Source organism: Pelophylax lessonae (genome assembly GCF_965119305.1).
Source record: "Pelophylax lessonae genome assembly, chromosome: 2".
NCBI lineage: Eukaryota > Metazoa > Chordata > Amphibia > Anura > Ranidae > Pelophylax > Pelophylax lessonae.
In genome coordinates, this window is record NC_138769.1 from 127,715,272 (window position 1) to 127,727,784 (window position 12,513).

General features: G+C 43.5%; 1 protein-coding gene across 2 annotated transcripts in view; it reads left to right on the forward strand.

Annotated features, from left to right (window-relative positions):
* Nucleotides 1-7,117: 7,117 nt before the first annotated feature.
* FAM222B (family with sequence similarity 222 member B) overlaps nucleotides 7,118-12,513 on the forward strand; it is a 259,477-nt gene continuing 254,081 nt past the window's right edge. For both annotated transcript variants that reach the window (XM_082244835.1, XM_082244834.1), the window contains exon 1: nucleotides 7,118-7,130. The gene's annotated coding sequence lies outside the window, so the exon portion shown is untranslated. The remainder of the gene's footprint in view (nucleotides 7,131-12,513) is intronic.

Genomic DNA, 12,513 nt, shown 5'->3' on the forward strand with positions numbered 1-12,513 from the left:
CATTTCTACTACAGTGCTGCAGAAATCTGCTTTGCAAAACACTGTTGCCTAGTAGGAAGTTTGTTCTCAAAACCAGAGTGCAGTAAGCATGTGGAAAGTGATCCCTTGGTCTTCCAGTTTGATGGTTAATGCAACATATTGTGTCCCTTATGCTGCTGAATCACAGTTCTGCCTTGTTCCACATTTATTTCTTGGGTGTTGGTATAGAATATGGCAGGATAGAGTTTTAGATTCCTACAAAAGACAAGGTATCTTTTGAGAACCACCTTATCGGAAACTAGTATAGTGTTTATGTGATTCAGTTGTTCTTGAGTTTTTGGTGTTTGTATCACATATTATGCCTATGAGCAGCATTTTACTAGTGAGTTGGGTGCTTCTCATCTCAAACCTTTAATTCCCTTATTGGCATGTTGGTTATGTTAGAAGGTAAAACAGTATCTACTATTTTGGTGCAAATGTATTTCAACTTAAAATGTTAGCTCTTTGTGGCAGGTCAGAATTTGTTTTAGATGAGCATTTTTCAGTTGTCTACAGATGCAATAGAATCTATTGAATGTGGTCATTTCCGCTCTGGTAAATAGTGTTCAGTATTTTGACCAGAATATTGTATTTACCCAGTATCCCTAAGAATATAGTTCACTTGGGCTCTTCCTTGTTGTTGTGGCTGTGGCACTTTGGAACCAGCAGTTCAGCCTCCAGAGCCTCTTAATGAGAATGTTAGAATAGTGTTTTTATGCAATTAACTGTCTAGAATATCTGGTCCTTCTTGGTCTTCATTTTATATTTAGGGTAAAGTAAGCGATTTTCAGGATTTCAGGGTAGCAAAACATTTAATAGCAGATGCTTTGTTTTGCCTTGTGTCAAGTGTTTCAGGACACCAGTTACCCCAGCAGTGAGCAAAGGCCTTCAAATTCCCTAACACCAGTTTGTTTTTTGCTTCCAGTTATATGGGATATAATATTCAATTCAAGTGATTGTTAAGCCACTTTATACAATCCTGTCTGATCTGTTTAATAATCCTGTTTGCCCCTGTGTCTATGTTTTAAAAAAATAAGCCATTCTTTACCAGTTTTCAGAGGGCTGAGGCTGCTCACGTGACCCATCGGCTCTCTCCTCTCCCCATCTGACAGCTGCCTGCAGCGTAGAAGACAGAGGAGGACAGGAGAGCTGTGGATGATGGAGGCACGTACACTGACCACAGTGTCAGGGCTTAGCCACCATGGTATACCGTGGTCAGTTTACAGAGGAGAGGACATAGCCAGGCAGGATCAGCCAGGTCTTTTAGGTGATAGAAAGGGCCAAATTAGACAGCACGAGCACTGTGTTGTATAACATGCTTTAAAGGGAACAGTATCAATTTTTTTTTTTTTAGATTAACAAATGCTTTAAAAATAAATGCTGCTGTTTGTCCCTCCCCTTCATGACATTGTTGAAAAGGGGCGGAGCATGGGTGACCTTAAAATGTTGCCCCCCCTGAAAAAAGTTCTGCGGACGCCCATGCTAAGGACTTCTTCCTCAGACAGCCTTAAATCAAGCAGTCACTGCTGACTGTGAAAGAGGTCCTTAGCAGCCTCTAAACTTTGCTTTTTTGTGTGACAATAACAGTGTCCTGTCTTTTTTGTTTGAATCTGATGTGCTGGTGATATCTAGCACTAGAACTTGGGCAGGATACAACTGATCACTTCAGTGGGAGTTTTTGTGGCAGGCATTGGGAAAGTCAGTCCTGGCCAACTGGTAAGGCCCTGTTCACACTTGAGCGTTTTTCAGCTCGTAAAAAACGCTCATCTCTGAAGTCTCAAAACATCCAACAAGCAAAATCCCATTCATTGCAATGGCCCCTGTTCACATATGACTGTTTTTTATTGCCTGAAGAAAAACGCCTGAAGCTCAAAAAAGTACATGATGTTCTTTTTTTGCAGATTACAGGCGTTTTTGTTAGATGTCAATGCTTGCCTCCAAACACCTACAAAAAATGCCTGAAAAACGCCTGAAAACAATATGCTCAGGTGTGAATGGAGCCTAAGACATTTAAGCTAAGCACACTCTTTAAAAACTGGGCAGGGTCACTGGGGCCCAGTGTTGCCAACCTACCAGATGGAAATTTACTGGCACAGCCAAGCTTTTTTGGTATTTCCAAAAGTTACATATCATAGTTTTAAGCGCAAATTTCAGCATTTTGGCTACAAACAAGTACAATATGCAATTAGCAAAGTCATTTAACTGCTTCCGGACTGCTCCATGTACATTAAGAGCTGGTTCACACTACCACTACCAGAAAGTCGCCCCGTGACTTGAAGAGACTTGTTTAGAGACTTGGAAGAGACTTGGAAGAGACTTGGAAGAGACTTGTGCACTACTTTGAAGAGACAGGCGACTTTGTCTGTGGGGAATGCCTGGCTAATCTCTTTCTTCTTCCTGAAAAGTCTGATAACAAGTCGCTTCAATTAAGATAAGGAGGCGACTCCCATTGAAGTATATGGGACAGTCGGATTACAGGTCGCTTCAAAGTAGTACAGGACCCTTTTCTGAAGTCGGAGCAGCTTCAGTAGTGCCAATTAAGACGGCACTGATTGATTAACATTGCTTTTGTTATGTCAAGCTACCTGGGGCAACACAAGTTGCCTCACAAGTCGCGCTAGTGTGAATGGGCTCTTACTGCGGCAGGGCGGCCCTTCAGCACAAAATCACATACCTGTATGTCATTTTTTTGTCCGGAGTCTGGAGCGTGCATGCACGCCGTCGGTGACCCGGTCCGGCTGTAAAAGGACACATCGGGAGCCAAGCAGGCCTGATGTTCGCTGGCACCTGTCGATTGTTCCCGAGAGAGGCAGAACGGCGGTTTGCCTATGAACACAAGGCAGATCGGCGTTCTGTCAGAGGGGAAGATGGGAATCCTGTGTTTCTGCTAAGCAGGAACATGAATCTTTGTCTTCCCCCAGTCAAAGCACCCCCTACACAGTTAGCAAGCACTCCCAGGGAACACAGTTAACCCTTTAATCGTCCCTGATGTTGACCCCTTCCCTGTCAGTGTCATTAGTACAGTGACAGTGCATTTTCTTTTTAGCACTGATCAATGTAATGGTGTCAGTGGTCCCCAAAAAGTGTCAGATTTGTCCGCCACAATGTCGCAGTCCCGCTAAAAATCGCGAATCTCCACCATTACTAGTAAAAAAAAAAAAAAAAATTATATAAATCTATCCAATAGTTTGTAGATGCGATAACTTTTGAGCAAACCAATCAATATATGCATATTGGGATTTCTTTTACCGAAAACATTTAGCAGAATACATATTGGCCTTAATTGATGAAGAAATTCGATTTTTTTACATTTTTTTATTGAATATGTTTTATAGCAGAAAGTAAAAAAATATTGGTTTTTTTTTTTCAAAATTCTCAGTCTTTCTTTGTTTATAGAGCAACAAATAAAAACCGCAGAGGGGATCAAATACCACCAAAAGAAAGCTCTATTTGTGGGAAGAAAAGGACATCAATTTTATTTGGGTACAGCATCGCATGACTGCGCAATTTTCAGATGCAGTGCCGTATCGCAAAAAATGGCCTGATCATGAAAGGGGGTAAACCTTCCAGGGCTGAAGTGGTTAAAAACATATTTCTTATTTTTTATTGATATGGAAGTAAATAACTCAGGAACAGGACTCAGGAGGGAAATAAATTAGAATGGGCAGGCACACACACATGAAATTGACTCTCAAAGTGACAGTGAAAGCAGTGTGCAATAGATAATGATGGCACCTCAACAACACGTCCCCTCCTGAGTCACAGTGACAGTCTCTCTCCACGTTGGGTGGTCCCTTCAGTACACTCCATTCCAAAGAGCACTAACAGTCCCGCTCCCGGCTTGCCTTGCTCCCATCCCGTAGACCTACACATGAGGTAGCTCAGCTCCCTTGCACCATAAAACCAGGCACTTCCTCCACCAGATCTGCCCCCCACCAGCCCGCCTGAACACACTGTAGCAGGCACTTACCCAGTCTTGGCATGCGCAGTTCCAAACTGAGTGTCACAGCCATATTTTTTACTGGCAACCTTTTCCTATCACTGGCATTTACTGGCAGGAGAAAACTGCCCATTTTTTACTGGCTGCCAGTAAAATTACTGACGGTTGCCAACACTGCAGGGACCTTGAGACAGTAGTGTTTCCTGGTGCCTCCATGACAATATATTCCATGTCTATGTCCCCAAGGACAGGAAACAGGAAAGGGAAAATTATGGAAGGCAAACTATTCCATTTTTGTATTTCTTGGTGCCTTCATGGCAGCATGCACATGGAATAATCTCCCATGGAAAACTAGGGAAGGTACAGTAAGTATTCAATTGTCAGTTGTATTTTTTGCAATAAGGTGAACTTAGCCTTCAAAGCACTAGGTATGAACAAGCACTAAGACATAAGCACTTGTGGGGGTCTGCTGCCCTCTACTGTCTGCATTTGTAAATAGATGTTTGTTAAATACCACTGAGTTGGTTGGTTATAGACAGGTTTTTCCTTTCCCTGCTAGCTGGGGTCAAAACCCCAGAGAAAGGAGGTGGATAGAAAGATAGGTCAGACATGAGATCACATGCCCTGTCCATGGAAAAGCTGCTGCTTAAAGTAGAACTATGGGCAAAACTTTTTTTTGCATTTTGGATAGAGCAGGAGAGGGTTATATCCCCTGCCAGATTTTTTTTCTCCATCTGCGTCCCATTTCGGAGATTTTCCTTCACTTCTTGTCCTGTAGCTAAACAGGAAGTGAGAAGAAATCCCTGCAAATTAAGGGAGGGGTTGTAGGGAGGCAGAGCCCCCTACTCCAGAGCACCCATGTTGAGGGCATGTGGCCTGGTATAGTTCAGGATGGGGGGATGCTCACTCATCCCTCCCCCCTTTTCTGACTTGCCAGGCTGCAATTCTGGATAAGGGGCTGGTATGAATTTGGGGGGGGGGGGGGACCCCATGCTGTTTTTTTTAATTTTTATTTAAACCGGCACTTTTCTTTTATTGTTCAGCTGTCAGCGGGGAAACCCATTGACAGCTGATGACTCATCCACATCACAACCAGCATACACTGCGCTCTGATTGGGCAAAACTTTGTCCAATCACGGCGTAGAATGTGATGTGCAGTGCTTTGCATTGAAGGGTGTTCTTTGGGGCGAACATCCGGCGAACACCCTGCAAATTCGAATGTTCGGCGAGTAGCCGAATGGGCAAATGTTCAGCCCGAACTGATGCTCAGACCGAACTGTTCACCTATTCCTACTAGGCAAGTGCTCCTATGTTTAACAGTTTACTATGGTTGCCCATAGCTTCTGGGTATACATGATAGCTATCGACTGGTGATCTGTTTCCTAGTTGTTATCTCACATGCACTATACCAGATGGCTAGCTTTGTATATGAGATAGTTTGGTACAGTGTGCATGTGTAGTGGTCACCTTGCTGTATGTTATTAGATGAACCTGTTTTTTTTTTTTTTTAAATAGAGTTCCTGTTATTTAGTTAATCCTGTCCCTTCTGGTTTTGGATTCTATAGCAAGTTTTAGCAAAGGGCTCAATAACCATCATATGCTGGAGCCAGGTTAGACACCTGACAGCCACTTGACAGAGGTCTGGTTGCTTGACAAATTAAAAATTACTAGGGTCTTGTCTTTAGTCTAATAAAGCACTATTCTTCTAAAGGAAAGAAAAAAAAAAAAAGGTCACTACTAGGTCTAAGATACACATTAGGTAGGTGATACTGAGCTCCAGTGCCACACCAGTTAATGCATGTGAAAATCTGCATTCCAGGCTGGTTGGACAACCATTGGAGGATTTCCCTGTCTCTGACACAGGTCTCTGACACAAAGATGGATGCTGCGTCATGATCATGAGGATTATAAATACCCAGGTATATGCACTCTAGGACTCCTTTGCTGGTGATACCTGTTTATATATTGGATATATGTACTATTATTCTTTTTTATTTATATAAAGCTTGTAATATTTCCATACTGGTGTGCATCCTAGACTTATGGTTAATGTTATATGCTGGTTGCAGTAGTTCTGCTCCCAATTGTTTAGATGACTGCTCCAGGGTGGGAATCCCTTCTGTTTACCCTGTCCTGGGTCAAAGCACTGCCAGCTTTATTATCAAATGCACTCTTCCACTTAGTGAACGTTCTGGTTCTCTTAAGCCGGGTTCATACTAGCTGCAGCCGCGGCTCACCGTTGGGTGTCCGGTGTGCCCCTGTTGTCTGTTTCAGGTCAGAATTTCTGCCTGATATCGGACCTGAAACTGAGCCAAAAGACGCAAAGGACCCTATCCCAATGCAGACTGCGGCCGCCCCCGCAGGTGTGAGACGGTCACACTCTCCTGTAATGCGAATTGGATGTGTCCCCGCATACAATTGACATAAGTTTGACTCTAGCCTAAAGCCCCGTACACACGTAGCGATCGTCGGCCGAACGATCGGCCGTCTTTTGTCCAGGGCTGTCGTGTCTGTTGAAAACTGCAAAAGACTGCACAAGAATTTTGTCGGCCAACAACAGCCGACTGCAGAAGAGATGTCATGTGATGGTTAACTTTCCTTGTCTTTTTTCTTTTCTGAGCATGCCCATTCTTGCTAATCTGCTGTCTGTCGGCCGAAATCTGTACTGACTGGCGAACAATTGGCCGTTCTGGTGACGGCCAACAAATATTTTAAAGTCTGCACGACAGATTCTGTTCGGCCGAAAATGCGCTGTTGGCTGTCGGCAGCATCATACTAACAAGCCTACAATCGGCCGATCGGTCGGCGGCCGAATATTTACGGCCGACAATCGGTACGTGTGTACGGGGCTATTGTCACCTAGAAGTTTAGTGCACTATCCTGTTTGCGGAGTGATATTTCTCACAACCTACCCCCAAGAGAAAGCGACATACTGAATACTATGAGAATACCCCATACAAGGTTTATGTATTTTATGTCACACTAGTATTTCATTCATAAACAGAGCTGCACACTACTCCTCTTCCATCTCTGCCCTCTTCCACAATGGCGCCCCTTGGCAGTGGAAGTGTCTCAGTGGCAGACGTCACTTCCGGTGTGTTCTGAGCCCGGCCCTGCAGTGTGTTAGTCGGGGGATCAGCCTGTTCAGGGTTGCACGGTGAAGGAATCCCGGGTAAGTTGGTGACAGCTGATGTCTGTGTGCGGAGACATATGTGATGGGGGCATGGTGGGGTGGACAGGACAGATGGGGAGGGGGGATTGAGGTCAGTGTGTACAATGATTCATACTGTCACCTTTATGTCATCCACAGTCATAGCTGTCCCTTCCAAGCACGGCGATGACCCGGGAGAGGGAGCTGACAGCCTGTGATCAGGGGCAGGCTCCCTTCTCCTCCCCCTGTGTTCTGCTGAACGGGGGTCATGATTGATGAGATCTGCAGAGGGATGAAGTGTAATCACCTGTCATCCCCTGCACCTGCATTGTGCTCACTACCCTACAGTCCTTTGTAGAGCTCCTCAGTGGTGTCTACATCTGTGCCAGGTGCTGCAGTCCTCCATCTATGAAGGGTCATCCCTCCCCTGTCACACATACTGTCACAGGAGGGTGCAGCATTATTATTGCCTGCTTTGTACTGATGATGAGGCTTCTTAATGCAGCTGCTGTGATCACCAGCTCATCATTCTAGAATGCATGGATCACTCTCCTAATGACCTTCCTATAAGAGATCACTACTGTATACAAGGTGATCATGTGATTGCACTGCTCCTATATGATGGATACTCACATCTGCTGTCTACATGAGGATTATTGGTTATCATCAGCTGTGTACGGGACAGATTGTGTCATTGTCCTGATCCGCAGTCCTCATTGGAAGCACATTATTTAGAACCGAGTCTCCCCAGAGAGATGTAATAAAAAAATACTTTATGGAATGTTGGAGATGAGGATTAGGATGGCATTAGGACTGACTCACACCAGGTGCAGTTTTAACCCATATCCACAATGCATGTACAGTAATTACCATGTGTACCTATGAACCTTAGTTTACATCGTTGTTCATTTCTAGTGCTTTCCAGAAACAAAAGTCAAGCGTGTTGCAATTTTTTCACCTGGAACGTGTCAAAATGCATGTAAACGCACATTAGAAAGCATAGTCTTAAGAATTTTGAAGTGTCAAAATTAAGAGGAGAAGGAAAGCACTGGAACACATTGAAAGTGCATCAAAAATGCATCTAAACATGCATGTAAAAAACATCCCAAATGCTGAAATAGTGGTTTGAACAAGTCCTTGGGTCCCTAAAGGATAAGTTCACCGTTTGTAACATGTTCAGGGTATAACATGTTATGAACGGACCGTACCATGCAGGGTGGATTTGATTTAAATCATAATTTTTTAAGAGCAACTCTCATCTCTGTCCTGCAGCTTCTCCTCCTCTGACACGCTGTTGACTCACTGACAGTCTCAGTCACTTTAATGGGACAGGTGGTGATGCGGCAGTGACACAACAAGGTGAGGGACGTGGCGGCAGCTGGTAAATGGATGCCCGCTAACATGCACTGCCATGGTGGATGTGAAATGACAGGTGCACTTCAAATGTAAGGACTCATTCCTTCTGGTAGTGTAAAATTGTGTAAATGCATCAATGCAGTGCATGTTCTCAGCTTGCAGAGCTTGGATTCATTGAATGAGTTTACTAAAAATGTAAATATTGCAGAATATACAGCCTTATGCTACATAACTAAGCTCCATTTCATGCTGAATAAACTAAATGATTAATGTATCTAAATAGAAAACTATGTTTAGATAGCATTTTGTTAAAATAAATTTGATAAAAATCAAATAAAAATCTGATTTAAATCCAATAAATCTGATTTTTTTGATTAAAAAAAAAATTGATTTTTGTCCACCCTGGTACCCTGCACCTCCCTGATACCTGCTGTGACAGCTAGCGGGGATCTTCTCCCTCCCCGCTAGCTGTCACAATTTTAAAAAACTTGGTGAGCGGGGCTCCGCCCCCACCTGGCTGCATGACTGATTGACAGGGCTATGTGCATTGAAAATGACAAGGTCTGGCAGCCCTTGCGATCATCAACTTGTAGTTTTTAATGAACTACTATGGTGCGGTGGAGCACTGTGGTATTCATTCATGCATTATGTCAGATTGTATCTGCTTGCTCGTATGGGATGTACACTGGTAAATCTGCTGGAGACCCGCATGACAGAAAAATGTGCATTTATTATTTTTTCCCAAAAAGTTACTTTATCCTTTAATCTGGTAAATGGACAGCCTCCTATTCTGGAGGGAGGTTTGTGGCATTGGGTCATGTAGTTCAATAGTGATTATGATACTTGTAATGCCATGTGCTGTGGACATCCAAAGTATTATGCCACACCCCTTTCAGATTTTGCCTAGAAGTGGCTCAATGTCATTGCTGCAGAGGTGCTGTCCTTTAAAGGGTAAGTTCACCTTTAACAAAAAAATAATGCATACACGTATTTTTGCAGGTAAAAATGTCCATTTTTTTTTTTTTTTCAGAAGCCTACATAGTGTTGCACCCACGATCAGCAGATCACAGGTGCAATGTCAGGCTCCTGTACAGTCTCCGTCCAGCCTTCACCTCAGTACTGGCTAGCTGGAGGGACTGTGAATGGACTAGGATGCTATCCAATGAGAACTACAACCACGGCAGGCGGACTTCTAGTTTATTCACTGACAGATCCCTGTGAATGAATGGTGTGCCCATGCAGAACTCCCAAACTGCCAATTAAAAATGTGACCGTGGCTGGGGGCGTGAGGAGCCCCCACCTGCTGTCACAAGGAGGGGGCTGAGGTGAATGCTGAACATGTTACACCCTAAATATGGATCGAACATGTTCAGAAGGTAAACCTATCCTTTAATGAACCACCTCAATATCATCATATTACACCCCCTTCATTACCAGCCCATTTTTAATTCCAGTGCCATCATAGTTTGACTGACAATTACTCTCTCGTACAACACTGTACCCAAATTAACTTTTTATTTTTTGAGACACATAGAAGGGGATTTATCAAAACTGGAGCAGCTGTGCATGGCAATCATCGAAAGGATGATTTGGAAATCATTGATGTGTTTTCCAGTGTCGTGCAATTCTATGCAACTTAAGTCACATCTGAAACCACACCAGTGTAAACGAAGTCTTAGCCCCTTATACATGGGCCAAATGCTGGCCGACAACGGCCGGTTCAATAAAAAACAGCTGGAATTCTGGCCTCTCGGTCAGACAGAAGTCGGCCAAGCATGCTGGAAAACCAGCAGCCGACTGCCTCCCGATCAGCGCTCCCAGCTAATGGCTAAAAGCGCTGATCGGAGTGTTCTAGCGGGGGGCGTCCTCCTGTCAGTACACAACAGCTCAGCAGGGGGCGATCGCTGTACTAACGTCAGATCATTAGTAAAGCGGCTCTGACCAGAGCTGACAGTTTTTTTTATTTTTGAACGGAAAAAATGAATAGTGTGTACGAGGCTGAAGAAAGCTCATTGGATTGTCATTCGATGCATGTGAAAGATATAGTCTATTGTTATTTTTGACACTCCAGTCATGTGGATTTGATTCCTTTGGCCCTTGCTGGGCATTCCAACTGCTGCAGATTTTATATATATATATATATATATATATATATATATATATATATATATATAATTTTTTTTTTTTTCCAAATATCTTTAACTGATGCCCACTAAGTGCCGGTTCACACATATGTGATGCGGGAACCCTGCGAATCCACTGCGTTTTCCCGCATCGCACTCGACTTGCAGGCAGTTCACACTGCCATACGCGAATCGCTGGGGGTGTCAATACAAAGTTAATGACACCCCCAGATCAGTCCGCATATCGCAGTGCGAACTGTCAGTTTGGACATGAATCGGATCGCATAGGTGTGAACACCCATGTGATCCAATTCTGGAGCAGACCAAAAAAAAGGGTAATGTATGACTTTGGTACGAATGTGATGCAAATTCAGCTATGCAATCTATATGGCTGAATTCGCAAAGCACAGACATCACATGTAATTTGCATAGTTTTGCAAAGTGAATCACATGCGATGTCTGACATCGCATATGTGTGAACCGGCACTAATAATTTGATGGATCCTGGTGCTATTTTGGCTGAATTATTTTGCCTAGATTTGAGATTGGCAGATTAGTTTTGTTGTATCACTGGACATGAAATCATCCTCCCATATGAGATGTGATTAGGCCACCTACTTGTGCAAACACACAGAATGTTCTTTAAAGCCCCGTACACACGTACCGATCGTCGGCATACAAACGTCGGTGGACGAAGGATCTGCCGATTGTACGCGTGTTAGTATGGTGCCTCCGACAGATGTCTGCGCACAATCCGCGGACAAAAGTCTTTCTTGCAAACATGAAAATATTTGTATGCCGACACCAGAACGGACGATTGTTCGCCTGTCAGTACGCAATTCTGCCGACACACAGCTACAAATCCCAACACGCATGATCAAACCAAATGAGTTCCCGGAAGAATTTTCTCTAGTAAACTCAACATTTTATTCAGAAAGAACTTTCGGCTCGCGGAAGTCCAAGAAATAGGTGAAATGCGGAGCACATGCTCATCTTGATAAATGTGAGAAGAAGGAAGATGCTGCTCATAATGCCATACTTTTCTAATAAAAAGGCATGTGTTCTGTTATGATGAAGATAATGTTTGTCTATTCTATCTGTTCTATCAAATTTTAGAATTAAATAATTTGAACTCTTCACCATTATTTTTGTATTTTCACACCAAAGATCTAACTATTGATATGACCCTTTATTCTTTTATGAATTAATGTCTAAAACATATTTTTCAGGTTATGCACAATATTAAACATGTTAACAAATTCAGATAGGCCATTTTTTATTTTCAATTTTCTTTATTTTTTGGATCTCAGCAAAAAAAAAAAAAAGCAAACATCAATACTTTCCGTATAATAAACTAAACATAAAAAAGGTCCATTTGGACAAAATTAAACTAGAAACTGGCAAACAGGGGTAAAGTAAATAATAGGGGGTTACAAAAATTAAAGTTGGTGATAGCTATAATCAGGTTGCCATGAGGGCAGGTTTGGATCCTGCTGGCCATATTGCCACTGGCCATGTGGCATTTGGCGAGGTGGTGGGTGTTGTGGAGGTGGAGGTGGAGGTGGAGGTGGAGGGCACGGGTGCTCCTGGCATGCATGGCTGTGCTCATTAAGTATGCCGTTTTCAGCGTTTTGCAGCACATCCAGAATAATTTTTCTGGCATACTGACACTGCCTGAGGTCCACCTTATCCAGGATTTTGGCAGTCATATTCCCGAAGGACTCATTTGCCTCCGGTTTCCTACGGAGGGCTATGGTGGCCTCCTGTATGAATTCATCTGTGATGTCGTCTATGTGTTTCCTCTTTTGCCTCCGTTTGGCAGGAGGAGGTGGTGGTGGAAAGAGTTCCGCAGGCTCCTCAGGCTCCACAGGCTCCCCAGGCTCCTGGCTGCAACCTGGCTCCTCCTCAGTGACACTTCCCTGTTG